This window comes from Vicugna pacos, chromosome 12 (genome assembly GCF_048564905.1).
Source record: "Vicugna pacos chromosome 12, VicPac4, whole genome shotgun sequence".
In the NCBI taxonomy this organism is placed as follows: domain Eukaryota; kingdom Metazoa; phylum Chordata; class Mammalia; order Artiodactyla; family Camelidae; genus Vicugna; species Vicugna pacos.
The window spans coordinates 4,213,085-4,228,182 of NC_132998.1; positions in this window are offsets into that span (position 1 = coordinate 4,213,085).

Consider the following 15,098-nt stretch of genomic DNA (forward strand, 5'->3'; position numbering starts at 1 on the left):
TGGTGGCAGTGGAAACCCTTGTCTTTTTCCTAATTTTAATTTTGAAATATTTCTTATTTTTACTGTTCAGTTTTATATCTATACTTTTAACTTTACTTAAATTTTTAAAAATGAGTAATGTGTCATGAACTTCATCAAGTGTTTTTTGAGCATCTGTGGAAATTATCGGTTATTTTTATTTGACATATTGATATGGTGAATTATAGCAATGTTTTGCTAACACCAATACCATGTAAGCATTTGTAAAATCACTCTGCATGGTTGTGTTTTGTGTTTCTTTTAATAAACACTATTTGATTCTATTTGTAAATATTTTATTTTGCCTTAGCATCATTGCCATCAATAAGACAGAAATTGGTCTATGGTTGGTTTTTACATTTATATAAATATAAATATAACTTTTTAATATCACTTTTAGAGTATGCTTTGTAAATAGTGTTTGGAAGCTTCCTTTCTCTAGGTTATGAAACAGTTTAAACCTTTGCAACTCGAAATGTGGTTTAACTATTGGCGTCAGCATCACCTGGGAACTTGCTGGCATCTTCACTCTTACCCAGACCGAGTGAAGCAGAATCTGCATTCTGATAACATCCCTAGGTGATCTGCAAGTTTGAGAACAGATATTAATAATATAGGAACTGTATGTTTTTGAAGGCTTTATTCACCAGAGAAAAACGCCCTAGTGTTTATATTTGGAGAGGGCAAGGGGCAGCTGTTTGACAGCTTTTCTCATTTTATAAACCCAAAGTTCATCTGTTTATTTAACTCATTCTAGAGTCACTGTTTAATTTATATTTTCCTAGAAAAAGACAAATCAAGATGCACATAGATTTAAGCTAAGTGTTCTCTTTTACTTCATGTTTTGCCATTTTTTTCTTCCTTTCTCATTTTAATTTTTCATTTTTTTTTTTTTTGCATTTGGGATCCCCCACCTTTATTCTAGATTGTGTTACTTGTTTACTTTTTTTTTTCAAAGAAGCAGGCTTATATGTGTTGGTTAGTTTGATAGCTTTCCTGTTCATCGATTTCTTTGTAAATATTCTATCTCTTTTGGTTTTCTTACCTTTATTTTCTCCTAATTTAAGATTATAATGTCTAACTTATGTATTCCTATTCTTTTCTGTTTGTTTATGGTTTCTTATTGACACAGACTTTAATTAAAGCCTTAAATGATAGTGCTATGTTTTCATCACCAGTGTTTCCTAGCAATCTTTTAATTTCTGATCTCTCCTTTGACCAAATTTGTGGAGGGAAAAGGCAAGGATTCTTTTGAAATGGATGTGGCTGGATTTGGAGCGGTTTCACATCTGTCTTAGTTTTCTTTCACTTTGGTCGGGGAATGTGGTCCGTTTTATTCCACAACGTGGAATTTAAGAAAGTGTCCTTCCGGGCCTAATGTCTGGTCAATGTTTTATAGGAACTTGAAAAAACGTTTTCTTTTCTCTTCAGATGTAGTTTAATGTGTGCATTTGGCTTATTTTATTCCTAATATTATTTGTACCCTCAACTTTTTTTGTTTACTCGATCTGTCTTGGGTTGGGAAGAGTAAACAAAAATAGTTGAGGATACAAATATTTTTCTATGACAGATTTATTTATTTTTGCTTCTGTTTCTAGCAGGTTTTACTTTATAGATTTTGATTGTATGTTGTTTGGTGTAAAAATACTCACATCAAAGAGTTTAGGTTTGTATTTTTCTGGATTTTGGATTGTACTTTTTATGATAAAGTATGCTTTTTTACTTAAAATGTTGCTGTAAATTCAACCTATACATATATCGATGGCCCAATTACTGCTTTTTTATTGTTTATTTTTGAAATTTGCTTTATTATCTTTAGTTATATTTGTACTTCACCTATGGATTGCAATATAGATGTTTTAGATTTATCTTCTATAATTATGATTGATTTTCATATATATATATGTGTATACATATATACATATATATATAAAATCTGATAGTATTTATTTGCTAAATTAATTTATCCTGGTAAGTTAATAATGGGATAAGCAATTTTGTTTTAATTCATCATCTTAATTTATATTAGATTTTCTGTTTTTCATTTTCTTGTGGCAAAACTATCATATAAGGATATATTAAAAACTTCTATGCTTCCTCTTTATAATAGGTAAAGGAAACAGTGTATGTTTTTTCTTCTACAACTTTATTCTTTGACCTCCTGATATATTCAATGTGTAATTTTCATTTTGTTAAGGTTTATAACATTTCCGTTTTTTTCTGTTACCTTAACACCTGCTTTTGTCAGGCCACAGTTATATATTTAGACAGGTTTACTACTATGTCGCCATGCCTGAACTCGTCATTTTCAAATATTTTTCAGCAGAATTTTATCATTGCTCAATTATGTAAGAGGAATTTATAGGTGCTACTTTTTTTTAAATTTTAGCATGTTTGAGCGTGCTTTTCTCTTGCTTTCTTTACTTGAAAGCAAGTTTTATGGTAAAGTTCAAGGCCTTAAAGTTTTTATGGACCTGTTATCACACTCACCTACCAGTGCATGTTGGGGTGAAGGAGTCTGAGATTGGATTGAAGTTTTTGTCCCTCTCATATGTTAGTAGTTTGCCAGAGTGTCCAAAAGATTCTCCTACTGGAAAACAGGAGCTTTACCAGAGTGCATCTCAATACTGATAATTCTGTATCCACTCTTCCTGTGATGCAGCGTGGCTCTGAAGTCTGTCTACAATGCTGCACTTCATTTCAGAAAGATGACACAACCTTTCTTCAGAAATCAAATTATAAGGTTGATTTTATTTCAACCTGTTTCATTCTCATGGAACCCTTTTAGGCGTACTTGTACACATTGGTTTTTATCTTGTATCAATTATTTCCTCTCTGGCCATTTCTACCTCTTCATTGTCACTTCATTTTGATTTGTTTTTTTATCAAGCCCGTGTTTTATGCCTCTGAGAGTTTTCTGCAGTGTCTCTTCCAATGTTGTTGCCTTCTTTCAGTAATGATTTCTTTCTCTGCCCTTCAGTTCCTGTATGTGGCCATATACTTAGTGCAAATTGTGTTGTGTTTGACAGCTGTATTTTGGAACAAATGATTGTTTTTTCTACGTGTGGCGTTATTGCCATTAGGAATGAAAATAGAGTAGAAAAATATTTATTCCACCAATCCTGAATATAGTATATCCATTACCTTGAAGAAAATAAAAGATGAAAATCAAGAAGAGAAAAATCCCACTTCCACTGAAGACAGAGAACTTTGCGTTAGACTAACTCTCTCACCGAGAACAACTGTGAAAGCCGGAAAAAGCGGTTGGGGAACAGAAGAGAAGTAGCTTATGTTTTCATTTATTTCCTTTTACTCTCTGGCTTGCTGGTGTGACTGAGCATCTTCTAATGACTGGACACTCCAGTTTCCTCTGTACATTGCTAGTTGGTGTCTGTTGCCCATTTTTCCCCCTGCTGTACACCCAGAGAATATAAAAGTTCTTCATATTCTAGATTACTAATCACTTGTCAATTAGATGTGTTGCAAATAGCTTCTCTTAGTCTGTAATCGGTTGTCATATGTCTTATGGTGTTGTTTTGGTGAAAATAAGTTTTAGATTATGAGCCTAGTCAAGTATGTCAATCTTCTCTTTTATGGATTTTATCCTTTACATCTTGTTAAAAAATTACCTTTACTCAGGTTATAATGACATGTTTCTATATTCCCCTATATATGTTTAAATTAGTCTTAAGTTTTCATGAACTCTTTCTGGAATTTTTTAATAGGGTGAGAGGTAGAGATTCAGCTTTAAAATTTTTCCTAAGGCTAACCAATTGTTAAATAGTACGTCCTTTCTGCACTGACCCATGACAGCACCTTTGATACATTCGAGCTGCCACAGATTCTTGGTTCCGGTTCTGAGTGCTCACTTTTGATCTGTTGGGCTAATTATTCATCACTACACTGAGTTCACACTGGTTTAAAAACAGTCTTCTAACTTCCACTGTTGTTTCAGAATTCCATTCCCTTTAATAATTCATTCAGCAAATAATAAGTACTGACTACATGCCTGGAAACATTCCAGGTGCTAGGGTGCCCTGATGAATCAGGCAAATTTTCCCTGTGAAGCTTGCATTCTATGGAACAATAGTTAATTGTCAAATATACAATACAGTGTTGGGTAAAGACTGCAGGTAATGTACAGGAATATCAACTGATTAAGAGCAACAACAGGCTATGTTAAACAGATCAACAGAAAAGGGCTCTCTTTAGAGGGAGTATTTGATATGAGAATAAAGTGAGGAAATAAGCCGTGTGCTTATCCGTACTAAGAGTGTTTCAGGCAAAAGGAAGCAAATCCGAAGGCCCTGAGGTAGAAATGAATGTCTTTGATAAGCAGAAGTAAGGCTGGTTTTGCCAGAGATGAATACATAGGTGGGAAGAGGGGAAAAAGTGGGACCAGAGAGGGAACCAGGGAACCTAACTGTCTAGGGCTTTGTAGGTTGTGGTAAGAACTCTGGGTTATTTTAAGTGTGTTCAGGAGACTTCGGCGCAAAGGACAGTTATGATCAGTTACATATGTTAATAACATTCCTCAGGACGCTGCATGGAGGACTACTCAGAGGAGAGCAGAGGTGGGAGCAGGCGAGGTTAGGAAGTTACTTACACAGTCTACCAACAGACGGTGTGGCTTAGACTAGCATGTTAACAGTGGAGGTGGAGAGAAATTATTAGATTTACAATAGGTGTTCAAATGGAATACATATCACATCTCAGAGATTATGAAATACGACTGCAAAAGAGTTTTCCTGAGCAGATTCATTTCTGGGCTGAGAGAGACTGCAGGAAGAGCACATTTGGAGGTTGGGGGAGTGGGGAAATCAGCTTTCTTTTGGTCCTCTTATGTTTAAGATGTCTATTGGAAGTGCAGGGGTGGACACTGAATAAACAGCTGAATATATGAGTTGGAGATCAGGAGAGAGGTGGACACCAATGGATACGGTCACCTAGATGTGATTGTAGAGAGAAGAGAAATATGCTGGAGTCTTGAGTTTTTGCAATGTTCAGAAGTAGGGCAGAGGGAGCCAGTCCAGCCAGGGACTCAGGGAGCCAAGAAAGCCAGAGGAGGACGAAGCATGAAGTTGTCAGGAAGCCAAGGCAAGAAATTCCCTCGGGGAGCAGGTAGGACACCCACCATGTCAGACGTGCCTGAAAGTTGCCGCTAATACTTTAGACAAAAGATGTGTTCCACCCTTACCATGGACAGTATTACTGAGGGGCATCAAGTTAAGATGGAGATATTACGTCTCTGGCAGGAAGTCAGTTAGGTGTTTTCCAAGAACGCCTTAGGAGACCTCCCGAAACACACAGCAACAAGAATAGAAGTCACAGCCTTCAGAACTGGTACACTGGCTGCTCTGTGATTTGTTCTGCAGAACTTCATGATAGGCGGAGCCATGTATTTTAACAAATCAGCCCATCTGAAAGAACTGATCTCTTGTGTCTGAAGAAAAGGTCCTCTCACAGATGGTGCTAAATTAAAGACTGTGGAATATTCTAACACCATCCTTATTGCCTAAAAAATGATGTTAACATTCCTTAAGTTTTTCATCCAAGGTGATCTGACTCCTTTCAACTTCTGCATCTTCATTTTCACATATTTTTTCTTTCTGTCTTATCTTATGTATCTTATATTCTATACCCAGACACACTGATTTTAGCCACACTAAATTTGTTGTAATTTCATTTTTAAAAAATCTGTTCTTTTTGTCTCCTTTTCTACACATTTTTCTTTCAGAAATACTCTCATAATTTTGCTTTAAGAATTTAATAGGTCCCCAGAAGTGCACCTGATCTAACACACATAGTAGACCCCGCTTAGATAGCACTCTCTCAGTTTTGCTTCCTCAAACCTTCCAATGCCTTTCAGTACAAATTCAATGACGGCTTTTTCTGTGTAATTTCTGTGCTCATAAGGAAGCAGGTAGGGAAGCATTAAGGCCTCCCAGGCAGCAGATGACAGAGTGAGGAGGTCTCTCCTGCTTCGAATCTCACACATCTTCCGCTGATGGGAGTGACCTTTATCCACTTAGTTTACACTCATTGCCTACTCCATTCTTCATGCCGCTCACTACTTTATTTCTAGACCAAAAGGACCCATTCCATTCAAAAACAAACATCACCACTATTTTACCCCTGCCTCCTGTTAAGTGGATAAATGACCAGAAGTGTGAAGGGCTAGGTGCTTTGACAAGTCCATTTCATATATAAAGAAGAACAATGTTAGGAAATAAATAATTTCTTAGGTAAGATCTTCCTAGAAATAGCAGTAACTTTTTTGCCTTTGAGAACTTACATAAACCTTAAAGAAACTACCCTTTATCTGAATCAAAGTAGAAGGGAATCATTTAATGAGAGAGCTGCTTTATTCTCGATTACAAAAACAGGAGTTGGGAAACAGCCCCATAACTAGATGCAGGAAATTTGATAAAAGTAAAAACAAAATAAGAGTACACAATAAAACTAAATGACACCAAACCTAATCTGACTGGGGAAGATGTGTCATAGACATTCCAAACTTACTATAACTGCTGCATCAATGACAGGTGACCATCAGTCCAGGGGTCTCATTTCGTGGGGATGCTTCACGCAGAAATGGTAAGCGCTGACTCATCATGCCTCACCCCTCACCCCCCCACTCCCCACATACCTCGGTAACACAGTGTTTCCCTTCATTTGAAAGGATTTATTTTCAATAAAATGTTCTTTTAATTCAAATATGTTATAAATAGTCTCGTTCTTTTACCAATTTTTAATACAATTTTAAAAAGCACAGTTCTCTTTGGCAGGTTGATAATAGTTGCCTACTACGTTGAACCATCAGTAAAGACAGTTTCTTTTATGGTATTTATCTGAGAAATTATGCTATTAATTCATGGATTGTATTTGGTGTTCTGATTTCAGGGGTGATGCAGATGTGATACTGGGAAAGTAAAATGAATCTGTTGCTCGTATATTTTTAAGTGAAGGGCTAAGTAGCTTCAGTAACTGTTCATTTATTCAAGTAACTGCTTACATGCTGGTCTGAATTTCCTTTAATTTCATGATGCCATCAATAAATATGGAGCAAAGACACTAGTTGTTTATAATGAGATACATTTGGCCACATCTAATGGCCAGGAGAAAAGAAAAAAATATGTTTGTGGAATTATCACACTAAAAAATTGAATGTTTCTGATTTAATCCTGGGTTTTTTTTCTTTTTTTTTAGCATATATTTATGGAATGTTCCTTTTTCTTGTTAACCTGAATTTGAGATTCATGAATGGGAGCTTTTCTTAATCTTTTATTCATAAAACTTGGTACCACAGTGCCTGGCACAAAGGAGACATTTTTGTTGAAAGAACAAACTTGTAATTTACGTGTGTACATGAAATTTGATTGATGATAACCGTGACCAATGGAGTTTTAAGGAGGACCAGTAGCAGGAATCTTACGGGAATCCGTTAGGGCTCCCACATGCATTTATTCATCAGATTTACAAAAATGGGCTTAATATCCTGAGTACCTATTCTTTCTACACCAGCAATATGTCATTTTCTGGATATCACCTCTAAATGTTTATTTGTTTTTATTAAGAAATGTAATGAAAATTAATTATTTTTTAAGGAACCACTCCTATCCTCAATCAGCTGGGTCTAATCTTTTGTTATATATTAGTTTTCCATTGTTATCTTACAGATTTTTTTTTTCACATTTGGACAAAAACACCACAATGCTATCGATAGAGTCTCACAGTACAAAAACATTTTAAGGTTTAGTTAAAGTATTGCCCTCTTTGCCGTGAGAATTAGGGCTGGGTGGCTGCCTGCCACTCTTCTAAGAGGCACCATGAAGTCAGCATAACTAGACTGAGCTTGTGCCAGCGACATCCAGTTCCCGCTGCGCCCCGGCAGTCAGTGATAATCCCGGCTTCCTTCCCATCAGTGTCAATGGTTCACATTCTAGTGACTGAAGTGCTACATGTAGGTATGCAAATCATCGCATTTGGTCACTTGAGAAAACCAACTGATTGCTCTCTCATGGTATCCTAGTATTTAACCGGCTGACAAAATATTTATTGAGTGTTATACTAGGAGACAGAGTCAACACTTCATTGGTTGAGTCTATGAAATTGCCATTAAAAATATTACCAAGAGTTTCTCTGCCTCTAACAGTAGACGAATGTAATGAGACAATCCAAAAATTATTACAGGAACAGGTAAAATGTCACTGATGTCATAATAGGTATATGATGGCAGGGGGACAGGGGATTAAATAAATCACATTTCTTTGCTATTGGTGTTGGCCAGGGAAGTGTAATACTGCATTGAGTTGTGCCTGGAAGGTTGGGTAGGACTTACAGGTGGAAGTTTAGGAAGATGTATTTCATGGAAGTAACTGGTACCTCATCTATGGAGGTATTGATTAGATGGCTGAAATTTTATTCTCTGTGCAGAAAGGAGGAATACGGTTTTACTACTGTTTACAAAACATCCCTACACATTTGGGGAAGTTATGGAATCCATTGCTTAAATTATTGATTTTTCTGGGGTGGTTCCATTATGGAAAATTTAATAACTTCAAACCAGAAAGTTACCGAGCAGCTTTACAATCCAAATATAATCTTTTCCTTTTTTTCCTGCCTATAGTTAGACTGTTTAATTGTTCCAAATCAAGGTTAGGGCAGGAACAGAAGGATAATTTCAGTTTCGTCAGTTTTGCTATTTGCGAGGTCTGGTAAACGTTCTGGTGCAGAAGGTGATGGGGAGTAATGCACTTCGGTAATTGTCTATGATAATGTTAAGTGGCACAGTGCTGCATCTGGGGCTGTTTCTGGGACTCCAGGATTATATTTCTGTATCAAAAATAGCTTTATGTGAGTTCCATGGGTTAAAGAGTCCCTACACACATCTGTATATGTTAATTTTCCATGCGGCAACCTTTCTGCTTTTCAGGGGATAGATGAGAGCTATTTTAAAATCTTTATTTATGTTCCCCAAACAGACTTCCCTGGAAAAAAAAAAAAAAAAGAGCTGTGCTCGTAAGCATCCAACAATGGATGTTTGCTTTTGTCCTTTAAGTACTACTTAAAAGTTTCCTGACGTTTTGAGCTTAACTTTTGGCTGTTCGCAATTTTATCATGGGGGTCAGTGTTTTCCAAGTGGTTGTGTTCTATCCAATTGACTGAAATATTCAGAATCCTTTACAGCATAAGGACATCCTGAAATTCTTTACTGAAGGACATTAAGTACACAGAAAGGCAGCCCACGTTTACAGAGGAGGAGAGCATTGTTTAAAGATGCCACTGCCCCCCAAGTTTACTTATTAAATTGATAAAATGTTAGTCTAAGTTCTAGTAGGGTTATTCATGGGACTTAATCAGTTGATATTAAAGATCAAGGTGCTGAACTTAGCCAAGACTGTTGTGACGAAGGGTGAGGAGGAAATAGGAAGAGAAAGGGTCTACCCTACAAAATACAGGGACTTATCATAAAGCCATGGTTCTTAAAAGCTTGTGTTACTGGCACAGGGATAGACAAACTGACAACTGAAACAGAAGCATATCGTGCCTCTGTGCAATTTTATCAGATGACAGAGGGGATGTAGTGAGGTACACTTCACAGGTGGGATTATTAAACAACTGGGCTTGAATTTATAGTTACCCACGCAGGAAAGAAAAAGAGAATAAATCTCTCGTTCACACCATCACAAAAATCAACTCTAAATGGATTAGTAGCTCCTAGTACAAAGGCATAAACTTTTTAATTTTAGAAGAAACTGTATTAATATATTTCTCAATTTGTGATAAGGAATGATTTTTTTAAAACAAGGCACAGACGTACCAACCACAAAATAATAACTAATAAATTTTGCTAAAATTAAGAACTTTTACCCATCGAAAGTGACCTTAAGGTGAAAAAAGCAATGTGAAAAGATTTTTTTTTTAAACAAACAGAAAAGTGGGCAAAACATGAGTAGGCATTTCACAGAAGAGTAGATCTATGTGACCAATAAACATAAAAAAGGCGTATGTCACATCATGAGTAATAATCAGGGAGCATGCAGATCAAGTCCTTGAAATGTTCATTTTATAAGCATTGATTGTAAAAATTTAAATCCCAAGACTTAGAATAGATAAATATTCTAGGCACCACTGTTCATAGTAACAAATAACTGGAAACAGTCCAAACACTCATCATCAACAGGATGAATAAATAACTTGTGTCACAGTCACAAACTGGAATATTTAAAAGAGGTCAAAATTCATAAACTACAAGAAAAATAAATAACATGTATGATTATATATTATTATGGAAATGATTTTGGTAAATTATTTTTTCTGGTATATATAAAAATATAAAAGAATGTAGATGATAAATACAACATTTAAAGTATTGGTTACCTGGCTTGGGGAGAGGAGGCATTTGGGGTTCAGATGACATAAGCCAGAAAAAGAGCATTTGTGGGCTGTAAGTTATTTAGAAATATTTGGATGGCTTCTACCTTCATAGTTGCTCATTAAAGTATTAAATATATAAATAAAAAGGAAGACGACGCATAGACGAATGAGCATGTTGTGCATTAAATAAGGCTATGATTAAATCAAGTCGTGCCTCTGGGCTCCAAGAGAAAAATAAATTACACATTTACAGCTTACAGAATTCAAGAAAAACAAAAATCTCAGACTGGAAAAGTTCTTAGAATATGCAATGGGGTGAGGGGAATGTGGAGAAACTCAGAGACACGTTTATTTTAAATTTAAGAATATTAAAGGAAGATAATTTCTGAAAGCTCATAGAAAGAAGAGACTGCTCACAGAGAAATTACGTACAGCTTGACTGCATGCTGTTCAACAGCAATATAGACTCCAAGAAGGCTACATTACAAGGAAGTGTGTCCTCTAAGAATGCACATTGATAGCATTTTTGGAGGATATAATCCCACACAAAACATGTTTAGGGGATGCTGCAAGAGATAGATGAACTAACTGTGATCAGTTTGGGGGGGAAGTTCATTGTGGTTTAAAAAAAGTTGTCAAGAGAAAGAAAAAGCAGACAAAATAGATAATCAAAAGAACATGAGAGCATATGAATTAACTAGAGTATTTGTCTTTCTGAGAAAGATTTTATCTGAAGGAAAGCAGGAAAGATTAAAACAAAATCAGTAAAAAAAAAACAACATTTAAAAGGTATAAAATAAGAGAGCAGAAATAATTTCTCATATGATAGATATTATAATAAATAAAATGGATTAAACTCACCAATTAAAAGATAAGTGATTAGATTGGATAAACAAGCTGATACAGCAGTATGGTATCTTCAAGAAAAATGGTTAAAACAGAAAGAGAAGACCTTGACATGACTGGGAGGTCAAGGGAGGATTCTGAATTTCTTATTCTTTTTGAAAACATAAGGCATTTGAAAAAGTTGGTTTATGTGTACAAGGAAGGAAGCAGGGGAGAAGTATTCAGTGTTCAAGAGGGGCAGTAGAATCAAATAAGCAAGTTTCAGAGGAGATAAGAAATGATGTAAAGGAAGACCATTGAACAGATAAGTCCTAAGAAGGGGGCCAGCATACTCTTCTTTCTGATGCAGAGAGTGAAGTGGGAAGAGTGTAGGGAAATGAAATTACTTTCAGGAGGTAAAGTACTTTCCCTCACAGATCTGTGAATTCTGTGGATCAAAGAGTCAAAATAATCTACTAAAGGGGAAGACAGGAAAATTAGAGTTGACAGACCACCAAGAGCATAATTTTGGAAAATAAACTGTGGAAATATTATGAAGATTTAACAGAAGATGAGTAAGTGGATTTCTGAGTTGAGCTAGGATGAATCTACAGAGAATGATGAGAAATTCTTCATTTCCTCAAGTGCTGTTAGAAAACCTGAGAGTGGAGACAGGCTGCAGTTTTCAAATTATAATCACATAAAGCTGGAGGGAGAGTGAGAGGAGATGGTACAGGGGTTCTTGAAGTAGTTACTGTCAAGATCGACTGGCATCTAGACAAGTGAGGAAAGCAAATAAATCCAGAAGCAGCTAATGGATGGGGGAGCAGACAGGGACTGAGGAAATGAAAGTTTAATGAGGCCAAGGAGTTGGTTTAAAAGTAGTAAGTCAGAGAGGGAAGGGAAGTTGAGATCACAAGATGGAAGTTTCACTGAGCTCGTCCAGCATGTAAATATCTCCGTTAACATCAGTGTTGGGAGGAGGATTTTGGAATTTAAGAGTTAAAAACTTACTAGGCAAACAGGTTAGAAAAGTTAGTTACTTAATGAAGTCAAGGGGTTTATGAATGAGACGCCTTTTTGTGTCACTGAAAGTCAGGGGGTTTTAAAAATTACCTCTGGAGAGATATGAAAAGAAAAATCAAATTTCAGAGACCCTCCCTTTTATTCGATATATTTCCAATAAATTCCTTTTTTCAGAGTAACTCATCCCCCAAACATCAAAATGTGATAGCATTGTTGGAGTAACTAATTACATTTACAATGGCTTGATGTGTTTAATTTAAATTCCCCAGAGTTAAAATGAAGATATTGGTTTAAGAAGGTGGCATTTGAAAGCAGCATAAACTGTGAAGAGGTGTGCATTCAGTGTGGAAGTCAGTCTGCCTGTCTCTTATCTTGAAGGTAATTAGAGTTCCCCAAAGACAGAAAATCAATGCATTCCAAATGAGAATAATTTAGTTGTTATTGCATCAAGTAAGCATAACACCACCAGAAGGATCTTTAGAACTGTGCATATTCTCATCATCTTCCTTAAAAATAATGTTTATAGCACTGTCAGATTACAAGCGTTCCGTTAAAAATGCTAACGAGACACGATGACACAAAATCGATACGGCAAAGCCTCGGATGGTACTTTAATGCTCCGTGTAAAGTAATTGTTTCTGAGTAACAACTCCATTTAAAGTAAGTTAACATCTTTCTTTTACCTGGAGACTTTCTTCCTTATAACTTTCCTTGACAATATTCAGTCTCCTCAAGATTCACGTTCTGAGGAATGCTGCCATTGCTCAGGACCTGTCTCCCAGCAGAGGTGGCCATGGCCAGCCACAACTGTGGAAGGGCGTGAACGAACGCCATGGGAGAGAGTGTCTTTAAGAACGTGCACAGCCAGGACAGGACCCGCAGGGCACATTCTGACGGGGATGCAGGAGTAGAGTGAACCCTGCAGCCGTAAGTAAGCCCAAATTTGATATTTTCCAAAATCATGAGCGACTATCTCTCCTTTAGCAAGCCTTCTCTTGCATGTGTACTTCACTGAAGTCAAATCCCTCTGGATAAATTCAGTGTATTGCTTAAGAAGACTTCTTCTACCTTATGCAGATATAATGTATCGCATAAGCCCTGCACAGAGCATATTATTATTTGTAGCCTGTTTCCTTGTTCTTTGCCATCGGTGTTCATTTATTCAATAACTGTCTACACAGACAATTGATGTGGCAGGACCTGGGGCTACAATGGTGATCATGGTCTCTACCTTCATGGATCTTAGTGCACAGTGAGAAGTCAGCATGAAATAAGTAAGTCAAAAACTTAATAAATAACTCTGCCATAGAGAGAGAATGAAATTATGCCCTTTGCAACAGCATGGGTGGACCTAGAGATAATCATACAAAATGAAGTCAGTCAGACAGGGAAAGACATATATAAAATCATTTATATCTGAAATCTAAAAAAATGACACAAATGAACTTATTTACAAGACAGAAAGAGACTCACAGACATACAAACTTACAGTTACCAAAAGGGAAAAGGTGGGGAAGAATAAATTAGGAGTTTGAGATTAGCAGATATAAACTACTATATATAAAATAAGTAAACAACAAGGCCATAATAGAAGAGAATATGAAAAAAGAATATATATGTTTAACTGAATAACTATACTGTACACCAGAAACCAACACAGGATTGTAAATCAACTGTACCTCAATTTTAAAAAGTTTAATAATAATTTTACAATGAGTATTTAATAATTAATTTATATTAATAAATTAATAAATAGAATTATACCAAATGATATGAAGAAAATGAATAAGATTTTCTAAAAAGGAACTACAACATGGTAGAAATACATAATTTAGATAGAAAGAAAGGAATAGATCTCTGAGTAAGATTTAATTAAGCTGAGATTGAAAAAAAAGTAAAAGTGAGTCATTGGAAATGTGGGGTGAAGTGTTGGAAGAGGTGGTAATTGAATGGTCCAGGAAAAATATCAGCATGTGCAAAGAGCCCGTGGTAGGAGTTAACAGAACATACTGGAGGAAAGGAAGAAGTACCACAAAGAAAATAAAACATGGAACAAGATGAAGCTAGTGAGGTGGCAGACCAAGAGGATAAAGGTAAATTATGGCTAAGGTAAAATAAAGCTAAGCACCCCAGTGCATCCTCTTTTCCACATATGAAACTCATTTTCTGTTTTTTGTATCTTCACACTCATGTGATGACCAACAAGTTCCTTCTCCTTTTGTAGGCAAGTTCTCCTCTGCAAAATCCCCATCAGAGATATGTGTACGTCAGCGTAGTTGTTAGTAGACATACTAAAGAAAAGTGAGGACACTAATTGATAATTTTAATGAAAAAATCACATGAATATTCTTCTTTTTTTAAAGTAGTTTGAAAGCCCTCTGAACTTTCCTGTGGAGTGTGTGTCTGTGTGTGGTGAGTTTCAGAAAGGGAGAATATGTCATTCTTAGAACAAGAGCCGTTAATACTACATTAATGCAACACATTATACCCCCCTGCTGAACTGAACGGAACGTATTTTGAAATAAATTTCACCTACGGTAAAGTTTATAAATAATGATGAAAAAGTTAAGCTGTAATTATGGAAAGCAATTTGGAAAATTCTTCAGATGTTTAGATAATAAGAGAAAATTCTTCAGATGTTTAGATAATAAGAGAAAATATTACTTAAAAACTAATTATCACTACTTACTCCCTCTGAAGGGATAACCTATTTCACATTAAAGGGAAAATAAATCACTGCACTACTGCCTCTAGTTCAGAGTGTGACAGGGATGAGAGAATAGAGAAAAGTGAGCTGTCAGAGCTTCTGCCGGCTTTTGCTTGCTACAGAGAGGGAAGAATGGGCGTAA